The sequence below is a fragment of the Oncorhynchus kisutch genome, linkage group LG27, assembly GCF_002021735.2.
Source record: "Oncorhynchus kisutch isolate 150728-3 linkage group LG27, Okis_V2, whole genome shotgun sequence".
NCBI lineage: Eukaryota > Metazoa > Chordata > Actinopteri > Salmoniformes > Salmonidae > Oncorhynchus > Oncorhynchus kisutch.
Genome location: NC_034200.2, coordinates 7,079,616 through 7,094,977, shown reverse-complemented (window position 1 = coordinate 7,094,977; position 15,362 = coordinate 7,079,616). Strand labels below are relative to the sequence as shown.

At 42.5% G+C, this 15,362-nt stretch overlaps 1 long non-coding RNA gene across 1 annotated transcript; it reads right to left on the bottom strand.

Annotated features, from left to right (window-relative positions):
* Positions 1-836: 836 nt before the first annotated feature.
* On the bottom strand, positions 837-1,968 carry LOC109872365 (uncharacterized). Its single transcript, XR_004205876.1, has 4 exons — positions 1,850-1,968; positions 1,679-1,759; positions 1,026-1,157; positions 837-935 (listed from the first exon to the last, which is right to left on the bottom strand). It is a non-coding gene; the product is annotated as an uncharacterized LOC109872365 (long non-coding RNA).
* Positions 1,969-15,362: the final 13,394 nt, after the last annotated feature.

The following is a 15,362-nucleotide window of genomic DNA, read 5'->3' as shown; positions in this document are numbered from 1 at the left end:
GAGGCGGATGCAAGATGCAAGCAACGATGGTTTAATGAATACAGTTTACAGCAGCAACAGGACAGACAGACTGTACTCAGACGGAATCCGACCTAGGGACTAGGGCGCATCTTCCGATGATAGCGTGCTGAGAAATCCAGGGGAGTGTGTCCGGATGGGTAGGAGGGAGCACAGCAGATAATCCACACAAGGGCGGTGAGAGATGAGCACGGACACACGACACAACCTCAGAGAAGTAACAACGATCTGACAACAAGAAACACTGGTTACAGAACATATAAAGGGAAGATAAGTGATTCCAGCTGGCACAGACAATCAGGCCGAGATTGGGAACCACGCCCACACAAACACGAGAGAGAGAGAGAGAGAGAGAGAGAGAGAGAGAGAGAGAGAGAGAGAGAGAGAGAGAGGCAGTGGATTCATGAACCGTGACAGATCCACCCTCTAAAAACATTAAATAATGTATTTACATTATTAAGATTGTGTGTGTGTGTGTGTGTGTGTGTGTGTGTGTGTGTGTGTGTGTGTGTGTGTGTGTGTGTGTGTGTGTGTGTGTGTGTGTGTGTGTGTGTGTGTGTGTGTGTGTGTGTGTGAGAGAAGAATGTTTTTCAACTCAAAAAAGCACACTGAGTTTTCTCAAACTACAAATTAAGCAATACTCTTACAATATTATCAATCACACTGATTGGAAAGATTCTTAGAGTAATTATGTAGTTATTGATAATGAATATGTAGGTGTAGATATCTCCAATCCTAAAATAAAATAATGAAGTAATTACAATGTATTTACATTGGGGATAATGTGTGTGTGTGTGTGGGATGTTGTTTTATTTTTCCTTGTCAGCCACCTATCTCTGCTTTATCAATCGTGATAGACCCGGTGTATGCACTTCTGGGTGAGGCTATCAGGGGCAGTGGTGGAGTGCATGGCAGATCTGAAAGAGAGAGGCACAAAGTGACAGTAGGTAAACAGTTGTTGGTGTGAGGGAGTGAGCGTATGTTTATGTAATATAATTCTGAATGACCTGTATCCATCTGGGAATCCTCAAAAGTTTCTCCCTTCGCAGCCAGTGTAGTAAGAACTGGTGCAGCCGGTAAATGAAATACCACAGCAGAGGACTACTGTGACTGCAGCTGAACTGCTGGGGGTGGCAGATCTAAAAGAGAGAGGCACAATTGTATTAACTGACAGTAATCATACAACTAAACAGACAGAATGAGTGTAAGGCCTAGATTCGATCAGATCAAGCGTTAACCGGCGATATCCGACACCCACATAGCTGATGTTTTGGTGGTGTCTGAGGTGCAACTGCGTTGGATCTGTCAAATCAGGAAGCAGCTGCTTTTGATCATTGTCACGAAACTACACCCGTCCTACTCACGTTACACTTTCTCGTTCTGAATTTGCATGTTACATAGAATTAATGACACTCAAATTCTAAATCATTAAACTAAATCATGTGGATTTCTATCAGCCTAATCGAGGTGTAGATTACATCTCAAATTGCAGTATTCTAACTTGTAAACAGGGCAGCATGAGATTTCTGTTAATACGACCCCATGCAGCCAATTTGACAGCTCAAAGACAGTTCCACCGCTATGCGGATGTCGGAGAGTATGTGAGGGAGAGTATGTGAGGGAGAGTATGCATGTGTGTATACATGGATGTGATAATTACCTATATCATCTGTCGTGGCCGGTGTAGCAGGTGCAGGGTCAGACGACTGCAGCTGTGAGGACTGTGGTTGCGCTAACAGATCTAAAAGAGAGAGGAACAATTTTGTTAAGTGAAAATAATTATACAACATAACAGAGTGAGTGAGTATACATGTGTGTGATAATTACTTACCACAGCACACTGCTTCAGGTCTACAAGCCTCTGGAAGCTCCAGCGTGCCACTCCAGGCCTGGAACAGCTTGGTGGAAACACAGTTACCTGTTACCCACCGTGCCTGGTTGGCAGATCTGAAAGATAGACACTATAATATTTTAATGACAAAGCCTTGACTAACCTAAATTAAGTGTGTGTTTGTGTGTGTGTGTGTGGGGCAACCACGCAGCAGACTTCATTTTCCCGACTTCTCATTGTACTTCCCTCGCAATCTGTGGTGTGTGTGTGATCTGTGTTATTGTGACTCAGAAGTGAGTCAACCTGACCACATCCTTGTAGTAGGACATTCAGTGATTAGATTCAGATCTGGATTGACAATTACGCAACATCATGTGAAGTTCAAAAAACCTCTAGGGCTTAGTCTACACAAATTGAATAAAGGATGCAGGACCTGAGCCCTAGGACAAGGACTACCTGGCCTAATGACTCCTGGCTATCCCTGTCCCCAGTCCACCTGGTCGTGCTGAGGATTCAGTTTCTGCTGTTTCTGTCTGTTGCTATGGAACCCTGACCTGATCAGGACTCACCGGAAGTGCTACCTTGTCCCAGACCTACTGTTTGATCCTGTCTCTCTCTACTAGATCTGCTGTCTCAACTCTAATTGCTCAGCTATGAAGGGCCAACTGGCATTTACTCCTGAGGTGCTGAACTATTTCATAATCTATAACCATAATCTATATGTGATTATTAAATGGCTGCACTCTTTTATAATCTCTACCAGCACAGCCAGAAGAGGACTGGCAACCCCTCAGAGCCTGGTTCCTCTCTAAGTTTCTTCCTAGGTTACTGCCTTTCTAGGTGAGTTTTTCCTAGCCACTGTGCTTCTACATCTGCATTGCTTGGTCTTAGGGGTTTTAGGCTGGGTATCTGAATAAGCACTTTGTGACAACTGCTAATGTAAAAGGGGCTATATGAAATACATTTGAAAGATTGCTTGTATATGTGTCACGAATCCCGCCGAAGATGGTGCCTCTTCCTGTTCGGGCGGCGTTCGGCAGTCGTCGTCGCCGGCCTACTAGCTGCCATTGATTCCCTTTTTTGTTTCTGTTTGTTTGGTCTGATTGGTTACACCTGTTTTGAGTTTAGTTTTGTTTGTAGGCTACTTAAGGGCACTAGGCCCGCCGGCTTTTGTGCAGGCTTGTTTTCTGTTCATGTTGTTGGATTATTTGTGGATTCTATTCTATACAATATGCTTCTATTCATGTTAGTAACTCTAAACTCTACATTTCCTCAATAGGATGCTGCACCTTAAGCCAACACTTTTTCCTGGTCTTTCCTGCTGGGGACAGGGGGCTTCAGGTTTGGGAATGAAGGGGCTAGAGAATTGGAATATTAACAATAATTAGTGTTCACATTTATGAATGAATTAACTTAAAATTTCAGTTAGCTGTGTACCTCATCTGATTGAGAATTGCTGATGATATACTGTATATGTAAATTTTCATTTGAAAATCTGCCACCGAACCACACAATTCGATCTGGTGAGAGTGCACACAACCATTAGTTTACTTTACCAGGTCAAAAATAACAATTTGTTAAAGGGAGACCTGGCAAAGAGGACAGGGCTCTCAAGTAAAAGGCATATCCATAGCAGAAGCTATGGTATAGATAAAGACAATGAGACACAACAACAGCTGCATGAATGTGTGATCTTTCCATAATATTAACTAATTTAACCATAAACCCAACGAATAACATAACAATAGGAAGGCTATTGTTTCTGTATTGTAGCCTTCTGTATCCCACCCCATCAACCAACTACTAGCTAGTGACAAGGCTACGTTGTTATCATTTAGTAATGTTGTACTGTAGCCTACTGCACCCCATATCAACCAACTTTCCAACTAATGTTAGTAGTGTTCAAGGCTATATTGTTGTCATTCACTAATACTAACGGTACTGTAGTGTACTGTAGCCTAACACATACATACATACATACATACATACATACATACATACATACATACAGTTGTCGGAAGTTTAGATACACTTAGGTTGGAGTCATTAACACTTGATTTTCAACCACTGAAACAAATGTCTTGTTAACAAACTATAGTTTTGGCAACAAATTTTTCCAAAAATTGTTTACAAACAGATTATTTCACTTATAATTCACTGTATCACAATTCCAGTGGGTCAGAAGTTTACATACACTAAGTTGACTATGCCTTTAAACAGCTGGGAAAATTTCAGATAATTATGTCATGGCTTTAGAAGCTTTTGATAGGCTAATTGACATCATTTGAGTCAATTGGAGGTGTACCTGAGGTCTACCTTCAAACTCAGTGCCTCTTTGCTTGACATCATGGGAAAATCAAAAGAAATCAGCCAAGTCCTCAGAAAAAAAATTGTAGACCTCCACAAGTCTGGTTCACCCTTGGGAGCAATTTCCAAATGCCTGAAAGTACCACGTTCATCTGTACAAACAATAGTACGCAAGTATAAACACCAGCATCATGTTGTGGGGGTGCTTTGCTGCAGGAGGGACTGGTGGACTTCACAAAATAGATGGAATCATGAGGAGGAAAATGATGTGGATATATTGAAGCAACATCTCAAGATATCAGTCAGGAAGTTAAAGCTTGGTCGCAAATGGGTCTTCCAAATGGATAATGACCCCAAGCATACTTCCAAAGTTGTGGCAAAATGGCTTAAGGACAACAAAGTCAAGGTATTGGAGTGGCCATCACAAAGCCCTTACCTCAATCCCATATAACATTTTTGGGCAGAACTGATAAAGCATGTGTGAGGTTGGAGGCCTACAAACCTGACTCGGTTACACCAGCTCCGTCAGGAGGAACGGGTCAAAATTCACCCAAATTATTGTGGGAAGCTTGTGGAAGGCTACCCAAAACGTTTGCCCCAAGTTAAACAATTTAAAGGTAATGCTACCAAATACTAATTGAGTGTATGTAAACTTCTGACCCACTGGGAATGTGATGGAAGAAATAAAAGCTGAAATAAATTATTTTCTCTACTATTATTCTGACATTTCACATTCTTAAAATAAAGTGGTGATCCTAACTGACCTAAGACAGGGAATTTTTACTATGATTAAATGTCAGGAATTGTGATAAAATGTGTTTAAATGTTTTTGGCTAAGGTGTATGTAAACTTCTGACTTCAACTGTACACAAATATAGCTAGCTAGTATGAGTTAATGTAAAACAACTCTACAGATAATTACAAAGTTCGAAAGCAAATTTGATTTACCGGTCTGCTGCTTTTGGGAACTAGATGGAGGCATCCACATAGGTCATCTAGCATCATTAGCTAGCTAGCATGTTAGCTATAAACGTTATCTATCCAGCAAAATGTTGACTTCAAAAATAACAGAAGCCATGCTGACTTAGTACAATAAATCAAATAGGGTTGAAATAATTAACAGGCTAAAAGTACTTTTCTGTGACTCACTAGCTAACTTCAGCTTGCTAGCTCAGTAACTGGTGCTGGCACCTCTTCCTGTTGATAGTTTCCCCATGGGGAAATCAGACTATAAATCAGAAATCAGACTAATCAGACAAAAAAAAAAAAACTAGCGCCACAAAACCAGAATTATATTACATCCGGGTTGGCAGCGTTTCTCAGCCAGTAATCATGAATCAGCTGGCATCATTTTTATGAATATATATACAAAGAAATTTCAATTGAAAAAAGGTGAAACGAAAGGACAGTTTGCTGTCTTCCAGCTTCAGTATGAAGTGATTGAGTTAGCTGTGTTGTTGGCTAGCTCCTTTGAACAACAGTGTCCTGAGGAGTGAGCAACTGTTCTATGCTAGGCAAAATTTTGCTTCATTTTCTCATTGTTATGTGTGTATCCAAATAAATGTCACTAGAAAACAGCTTAAACAAATGCAAATGTAACTACTTTGCTGTTATTCTGGTTGCACTTTTTGACATGACTGTAAATTAGCCATAATTGGCTAGCTAGCAAGCAAGGGATATGATCGTTGCCAGCCAGTATGACAATGGAACGTTTAGATCGAACGAATGGGTCGAGTCCATAGATACAGAATTGATAGAATGACTGACCAGCCGGCTTGGGTAGCAACACTAGATATATGTATGGAATATTGTAGAAGGAGGAAATAATATTAAGAAATTCAGCAAAATAACGTTTTTTTATGAAAATATGTCAATCATTATTTGAATATGTTGGTAACCCTTGTATAAAAGTGATAATGCCCTTCGAAGCTGGTGTTTGGAGGATATACCCGTGCCAATATATCCTCCAAACACTGGCTTCTCTGGCATTATCACTTAAGCAGAGACGCTGTCATAGCATATTTAGGTTCTAGTCCCAGATTAGGTGCACGAGACTGGACGAATACGTACATTGAATTAGTTCTCCTGGAACTGGATCGGGTCCAAACGCATGCAATCACACACGCACACACAAACACACACACACAAACCTCCATAGTAAATGAGCGTGTCCATTAACCCTCCAAAGCCCCAGTATCCATCAGCCAAGACTCAAAACAACAATGTTGTTTTTAGAAACACTAGAAATGGGCAGCAGGAAGGAATCTTTCTTGAGAACGAGACACCGTGGGATCCCGGGTGGTCCAAAGGGGAAGCCAGTGAGGTGGAAGAGGACGTCACACTCGGACTGAGTGGAAAGAGCGGATGGCATCACCTCTTCCTGAGTGCGGATCGTCGTGGCGCCCTGGCGGAGCCCTCGGATGAATCACTCTGTGAACTTTATTGTTGTTCCTGTCAGGCAGCTTCGTGTGAAAGGGTCTCTGTCTCTCACCTCTGCTGCACCCCTTTCCCTTCCCATGTTCTATATGTAGATCTCCGTCGGTGGAGTGCCTCTGGACAGACTGCGTCCTTCACTCCCATTGTCCACGGATGTTGGGTGGACCGTTAACACAGGGATGGGTGTTTCTCACCTAATGGCCACTTTGACAAAAACTGAGTCCCAAATAGCCCCCTATTCCCCATGTATCACTACTTTTGACCTGGGCCCTGTAGTGCACTGTGTAGGGAATAAGTTGCCTTACGGGATGCAGCCACTGCACATCACTGTTTAGTTTTTGTTCCACCAGGGGAAGGTTGGGAACTGTGAAGATTGGACAGAGTAGACCCACCATGACGGCCCCCACTCTCCTTCCCATCCTCACATATTACAGTGCATTCGGAAAGTATTCAGATCAGCATTTTGTTACGTTACGGCCTTATTCTAAAATGTATTAAATTGTTTTTCCCCTCATCAATCTACACACAATAATGAGAAAGCAAAAACAGGTTTAGACATTTTTGCACATTTATTACAAATAAAAATGGTAACAACACATTTACATAAGCATTCAGAACCTTTACTCAGTACTTTGTTGAAGCACCTTTGGCAGAGATTACAGCATCAAGTCTTCTCGGGTATGACGCTACAAACTTGGCACACATGTATTTGGGGAGATTCGTTTCTGCAGATCCTCTCAAGCTCTGTCAGGTTGGATGGGGAGCATCGCCACACAGCTATTTTCAGGTCTCCAAGAGATGTTTGATCGTGTTCAAGTCTGGGCTCTGGCTTGGGCACTCAAGGACATTCAGAGACTTTATTATTTATTTATTTCACCTTTATTTAACCAGGTAGGCCAGTTGAGAACAAGTTCCCATTTACAACTGCGACCTGGCCAAGATAAAGCAAAGCAGTGCAACAAAAACAACACAGAGTAACTCATAAACAAACGTATAGTCAATAACACTGTACAGTGTGTGCAAATGTAGAAGAGTAGGGAGGTAAGTAGCAATAAATAGGCCATAGAGGCGAAATAATTACAATTTAGCATTAACACGAGTGATAGATGTGCAGATGAGGATGTGCAAGTAGAAGTACTGGGGTGCAAAAGAGCAAGAGGGTAAGTAATAATATGGGGATGAGGTAGTTGGGTGTGCTGTTTACAGATTGGCTGTGTACAGGTACAGTGATCGGTAAGCTGCTCTGACAGCTGATGCTTAAAGCGAGTGAGGGAGATATAAGACTCCAGCTTCAGTGATTTTTGCAATTCGTTCCAGTCATTGGCAGCAGAGAACTGGAAGGAAAGACGGCCAAAGGAAGTGTTGGCTTTGGGGATGACCAGTGAAATATACCTGCTGGAGTGCGTGCTACTGGTGGGTGTTGCTATGGTGACCAGTGAACTGTGATAAGGCAATGCTTTACCTAGCAGAGACTTATAGATTACCTGGAGCCAGTGGGTTTGGCGACGAATATGTAGTGAGGGCAGCAGGGGGGGGCGTCAGCGTAGCCTAGTGGTTAGAGCGTTGGACTAGCAACCGGAAGGTTGCAAGTTCAAACCCCCGAGCTGACAAGGTACAAATCTGTCATTCTGCCCCTGAACAGGTAGTTAACCCACTGTTCCTAGGCTGTCATTGAAAATAAGAATTTGTTCTTAACTGACTTGCCTAGTTAAATAAAGGTAAAATTAAAAAAAGGGCCAGCCAACAAGAGCATACAGGTCACAGTGGTAGGTATTATATGGAGCTTTGGTGACAAAACAGATGGCACTGTGATAGACTACATCCAATTTGCTGAGTAGAGTGTTGGAAACTATTTTGTAAATGACATCGCCGAAGTCAAGGATCGGTAGGATAGTCAGTTTAACGAGGGTATGTTTGGCAGTATGAGTGAAGGAGGCTTTGTTGCGAAATAGGAAGCTAGATTTAATTTTGGATTGGAGATGCTTAATGTGAGTCTGGAAGGAGAGTTTACAGTCTACCAGACACCTAGGTATTTGTAGTTCTCCACATATTCTAAGTCAGAACCGTCAAGAGTAGTGATGCTAGTCGGGCGGGAGGATACAGGCAGTAATCAGTTAAAGAGCATTCACTTAGTTTTACTAGCATTTAAAAGCAGTTGGAGGCCACGGAAGGAGTGTTGTATTGTATTGAAGCTCGTTTGGAGGTTTGTTAGCACAGTGTCCAAAGAAGGGCCAGATGTAATACAGAATGTTGTTGTCTGCTTAGAGGTGGATCAGAGAATTACCAGCAACAAGAGTGACATCCTTGATATATACAGAGAAAAGAGTCGGCCAGAGAATTGAACACTGTGGCACCCCCATAGAGACTGCCAGAGGTCTGGACAACAGGCCCTCCGATTTGACACACTAAACTCTATCTGAGAAGTAGTTGGTGAACCAGGCGGTGCAGTCATTTGAGAAGCCAAGGCTATTGAGTCTGCCGATAAGAATGTGGTGATTGACAGTGTCGAATGCCTTAGCCAGGTCGATGAAGACGGCTGCACAGTACTGTCTTTTATCAATGGCGGTTATGATATCATTTAGGACCTTGAGCATGGCTGAGGTGCACCCATGACCAGCTCTGAAACTTTGGGATTCGAAATGGTTGGTGATCTGTTTGTTAACTTGGCTTTCGAAGATTTTAGTAAGGCAGGGTAGGATGGATATACTTTTAGGTCTAGAGTGTCTCCCCCTTTGAAGAAGGGGATGACTGCGGCAGCTTTCCGATCTTTGTCCTGAAGCCACTCCTGCATTAGGGGAAGGGGAACCTTTGCCCCAGTCTGAGGTCCTGAGTGCTCTGGAGCAGGTTTTCTTCAAGGATCTCTGTACTTTTCTCCGTTCATCTTTCCCTCAATCCTGACTAGTCTCCCAGTCCTTGCCACTGAAAAGCATCCCCATAGCATGATGCTGCCAACAGCATGCTTCACCTTAGGGATGGTGGCAGGTTTCCTCCAGATGTGACGCTTGGCATTCAGGCCAAAGAGTTCAATCTTAGTTTCATCAGACTAGAGAATCTTGTTTCTCATGGTCTGAGAGTCTTTAGGTGTCTTTTGGCAAACTCCAAGCGGGATGTCATGTGCATTTTACTGAGGAGTGGCTTCTGTCTGGCCACTCTACCATAAAGGCCTGATTGGTGGAGGCCCTTCTCCGACCGATTGCTGAGTTTGGCCGGGCGGCCAGCTCTAGGGGGAATCTTGGTGGTTCCAAACTACTTCCATTTAAGAATGATGGAGGCCACTGTGTTCTTGGGGACCTTCAATGCTGCAGAAGTCTTTTGGTACCCTTCCCCAGATCTGTTCCTTGACACCATCCTGCCTCGGAAGTCTGCAGACAATTAATTTGACCTCATGGCTTAGTTTTTGCTCTGAAATGCACTGTCAACTATGGGACCTTATATAGACAGGTGTGTGCCTTTCCAAATCATGTCCAATCAATTGAATTTACTACAGATGGACTCCAATCCAGTTGTAGAAACATCTCAAGGATGATCAATGGAAACAAGATGCACCTGAGTCTCATAGCAAAGGGTCTTAATACTTATGTAAATAAAGTATTACTCTTTCCTATATTTAATACATTTCTAGAAACCTGTTTTCGCTTTGTCATTGTGGGATATTGTGTGTAGATTGAAGAGGATTTTTATTTATTTAATCCATTTTAGAATAAGGCTGTAACGTATCAAAATGTGGAAAAAGTCAACGGGTCTGAATACTTTCCGAATGCACTGTATATATTCTACAAGACAAGCACTTTATGACACTGTGGCAGACTTGGCCGAATAACAAACACTAGGCTGAGCTACATATATTATCATACATGATATAACAGAGTGAGAGAGGCCTTCGCATGGCTCTTATCAGTCTGAACCCTGACCCTGTTGTTTTAGTTGTCTTGTTTGAATAGTGTGCAGCTGGTTACCTACATAGAGGAATAAGCTGAGGGCTATTGGGTTAGCTTTTCAATACTGTGTCAAGGACATTCATGTGTAGCTCAAGGCTTGAGGTACTCGAAGGGCCGGTTTACCTGTGAATCTCCATTGAAAGTGTTTTTTATTCCGGAACTAGACTCAATCTGTTTTAAACCCTATTCCCCCACTGACTGTTGTCCAGCGTTTATCTGGCCATTTTGATGGTTATGCTATCATCATGAGGTTTCTACTGTACCTCACCAGACGTCAGCCACACTGATCACTATGACATTTAAAGGTAATTTACAATTAAGCCAACATCTGCAGCGTTGACTGAATGAAGTCTCGGAGACCGCAGTAAGATTGCCTTTAAATGTTTCATAGCTGAAAAGGGGGCTATCGGATTGAATAGTTAAGTAAGTAATGAGTCAAGCCCTAACAGATTTGCTCTAGCAGTAAGAGATTTGCTACCTAAGCTGTGATGACTCCATGGGTGTCCAATCTTGCTGCTTCATCCAGACTGTACCCCATTCCTGGGCAGAGCAGGTCTATGATCAGTTTACTTATCCTAAATCCTTACCTTAATCATTGAGGGAGATAATATATACATTGAGTGTACAAAACATTAAGAACACCTTCCTAATATTGAGTTGCACCCCCCCCCCCCCTCTTTTGTTCTAGTCAAGCACTATAATACACCTGATTCAACTAACAAGGGCTCAGTGATTATTTTGAATCAAGTGAGTTAGTGCTGGGTTTAACAAAATGGTGCACCCCTCTAGAGGTCCAGCATTGAGAAATGCTGAGCTGTATGGTATATGGTGCATACCCCTTCAAAGTAGGAGGATACATAATCAAATAAAAGATGACTGGTCATTGGTCAGAATGACATCAGATTGTGATGTCATGATCTGGGCAAAAAACTCCATACCATCCATCCCTGAACAGGCTGAAATTCTAGGCATTTTTTGAAACAGCTGTTAAAATGGCATTATCATAATTTTCTCTTTCAGATTGCTATTTATATTTTTTTTACCCCCTTTTCGTGGTATCCAATTGTTAGTAATTACTATCTTGTCTCATCTCTACAACTCCCGTACGGGCTCGGGAGAGACGAAGGTCGGCCACGGACCTCTAGGTCGCGGCCGGCTGCGACAGAGCCTGGGTGCAAACAGAGTCTCTGGTGGCACAGCTAGCGCAGCGATGCAGTGCCCTAGACCTCTGTGCCACCCGGGAGGCTATTTCAAGCTCGTGGAAATATCTTTAAAAAACCGTGAAATCACATTTTTAACCACTGCCCCTTTAACACGGACAGCTTCTACTGAGATAGCGTTCCTCTTTAACGCATCTGATTCATTGGTGATTAGTTCAGTCAGATGTGTTAGTGCTGGGCCAGAACAAGATTTTGCACCCCATAACAGAGAACTAGAAGAGTCTCAGTCTCTTCACTCACTTCTCCTGTTTGATGGATTTGATCCTCTCGATGAGGGTCCTCTCTGACTCCATGTCTATATCCGACCGGTTAAGATCATCCATTTGAGGTACGTCCAGCTCTGATGAATGTTTCTCTTCAGATATATAGTATGACCCAATATACCAGGCAGCAGACAAGACAACTATTTTTTGGAAATGTGGGAATTGTATTCCCAAAGTGAAATTCCCAGTGGGAATTGGTATTTGGATCACCAGGTTTACATATTCTCAGATGTATTACACACAAGAGTATACCAAACATTAGGATCACCTGCCTAATATTGAGTTGCACCCATCCCCCTTTTGCCATCAGAACAGCCTCAATTCTTCGGGGAATGGACTCTACAAGGTGTCGGAAGTGTTCCACTGGGATGCTGGGCCATGTGGATTCCAATGCTTCCCACAGATGTGTCAAGTTGGCTGGATGTCCATTGGGTGATGGACCATTCTTGATACACACGTGAAACTGTGTGAAAAACCCAGCAGTGTTGCAGTTCTTGACACAGCCGGTGTGCCTGTCACCTAATATCATACCCTGTTCAAAGGCACTTAAATCTTTTGTATTGCCCATTAACTGTCTGAATCCATGTCTCAATTGTCTCAAGGCTTAAAAATCTTTCTTTAACCTGTCTCCTCCCCTTCATCGACACTGAATTAAGTGGATTTAACAAGTGATATCAATAATGGATCATAGCTTTCACCTGGATTCACCTGGTCAGTCTATGTCTTGGAAAGAGCAGAAGTTCTTGATGTTTTGTACACTCAGTGTACTGAAAACTGACCTTAGATCAGTGTGTAGGATCATCTACATAATCATCTCTGAGCTGTGCAGTGTGTAATGGGATTTCAGAGAAACCCCTGAGAGAGAAGAGGGAGGTAGAGGGCGAGAGAGGGTAGCGAGAGAGAGAGAGGAAAATAGAGAGAGGGGCGAAAGAGAGGGTCCTAGCTTTGACCTGCCTCCCCCAGGCCCCTGGAACCGGATTAGGAGTCAGTCAGTCACTCAGTCAACAACAGCCTTCCTACTCTATGTCTACGTACCAAATAATGCGGCACCCTATTCCCTGTATAGTGCACTACTTTTGAGAGCCACAGAGCCATGAGGCTCTGGTCAAAAGTAGTGCATTACATACACTCTTAGAAAAAAAGGTGCTATCTACACTGTAAAGGAGTTACCGTGAATCTGACAATACAGGCAGCTCGGTGGTAAACAAAATTCTATAGTTTATATTACAGTACACCTGCTGTAATACGGTATCAAAGCTAGTGCTGTGTAAGGACAGTACAATACCGTAAATTGACTGTTTTAAGCTGTAAAAAAACGAAATGCTAGTGTAATCTGAATGAATGGATCTATGAATTATCTACCATGGAACCAAAAAGGGTTCTCCTATGGGAACAGCTGAAGAACCCCTTTGGAAAACTTTTGCTATTTGGGACACAGCCCATGGCTCCATGGCTACTGGTTACATACTGTCAACAATAGCATCATGTGTTTACCGGTCATCTGCTATCCTTCAGTTGTCGTCAATAAGTAAGCCTTGTCCGAGCCAGAGTGGCCCATAGGGGCAGGAGCTTATCTGCTGTTTCATGTACCGTGAGTTGGCTTGATGTCCAAGTACACCCCCTGGACAGGAAGCTAGACTGTCAATACTACATCAATATTGCATGGCCCCAGTCTTAAATTGTTGTTCAAGAGAACCTCAGTAGACCTCACAACATGTATTTGTGTTTTAATGTCGCCATTAACTAGACCAGGCATTTATTTGTGTGCTCGTTATCGCTCTTATTTCCATCAGAAATAATGGGAAAGTATCTTGCTTCAATTTCCTCAAATGGTTCTTGAACTACACTGTCAAGGAGGCAAAACAAGCCTTACTGTAAACACCCGCAATCAGCCACTGCATACTGCTAAATAAATGATATTTTCCTCAATGGAAAACACTTTATTTGAAGTGTACCTACATGACTTGTATGACTTGTGAATGTGTAATGTAATCACTTTGAATGTATTGTGAAGTGTTATACCGTTAAAATAAACTGTTGCTGGAAATGTTGTGAACAAAAGACTGAACAGGGTGATTAAAACTAAAACTGCCTGGTGCCATAATGTTATTATAACTCTACATACCTACAGACAGACAGACTATGAGATTATAATTTGTGTCAAGAAGTGCATCACAACCCTATTAGCTTCCTTACACCTTCTTATAATAAAAGATGTTCCCAGATTAGTGATGTGCTGAAATCGGCTCATTGGCTCAAAGCTGCTGGTCACCTCTCTCTCACCCTTACACTCACCCCCCTCTCTCTCTTAACCTGTCCCCCTCTCTCCCATAGCCTTACTATAGCCCATAGCCATAGTAACTTGATTTCATAGTCATTTAGCAGACATTCTTATCCACACCTATTTACAATAAGTGCATTAAGTGAAATAGCTAAGGTAACGACATTCAATACCAATCATCACAAGTCAACACTTTTTGAAAAGAACTGCTATCAGAAAGCCCAGTGCTAGGCTCCATCCAGTGCCTGTGAGTGACTCACCTCCCACTACACAGCCTGTGGATGACACGTTGAACAGCATCATCATTAGTAAGATGGCTATAACATTCACCTCTCTGACCCTCTCATCTCATCTAATTTCATGATGTTGAATCAATGTACTATGTGATGGCCTTGCTGACATGGTGTGCATCCCAAATGGCACCCTATTTCCTAAGGGCCCTGCTCAAAAGTAGTGCACTACGTAGGGAATAGGGTGCCATTTTGGCTGCAAACCACCATGATCTCTCTCTAAGCTCTTGTAGTGTACTGATCCTTGAGGTGATGGTGCCAGTGACTGTTGTTCCTGGTATTCAACTGCAGCACACTCATTACACATGTTTATTATTCTAGTTCCTCTCTCCTCGGCATGATTTGGTCTCCGTCCTACGCATGTGCGTGTGGACCAAAGATATATATAGAAACTCTGGATTGCTCATGCTATGTATTGGCCAATTAGCTGATTTGAAGCCACCGGCCTCCATATTGGCACTCAGAAGGAGCAGTCCTCCATAGGAATTAATGGAATTCTACAGCAGTATTTATTTGTTGTATTGAGGACAGTAACATTAGTATGGACACTAACTTGGCATTTTTTGAAAGTAGAACATACATACAGGAAATATTTCTTCATTTGTAGCAATATGTGGCAAATGATTTCAATTTATCCATGTTGCAGAGATCAGCACAGCACTGCCACCGGCAAATGTGTGCCAAGCTGGCACTTTCTATTCAGTTGAATAAAAAATATTGACACAAAAGCGTTGAAAAGAGGGTCAAAGTACTGTTGTTTAGACTGATTTGTCTCATG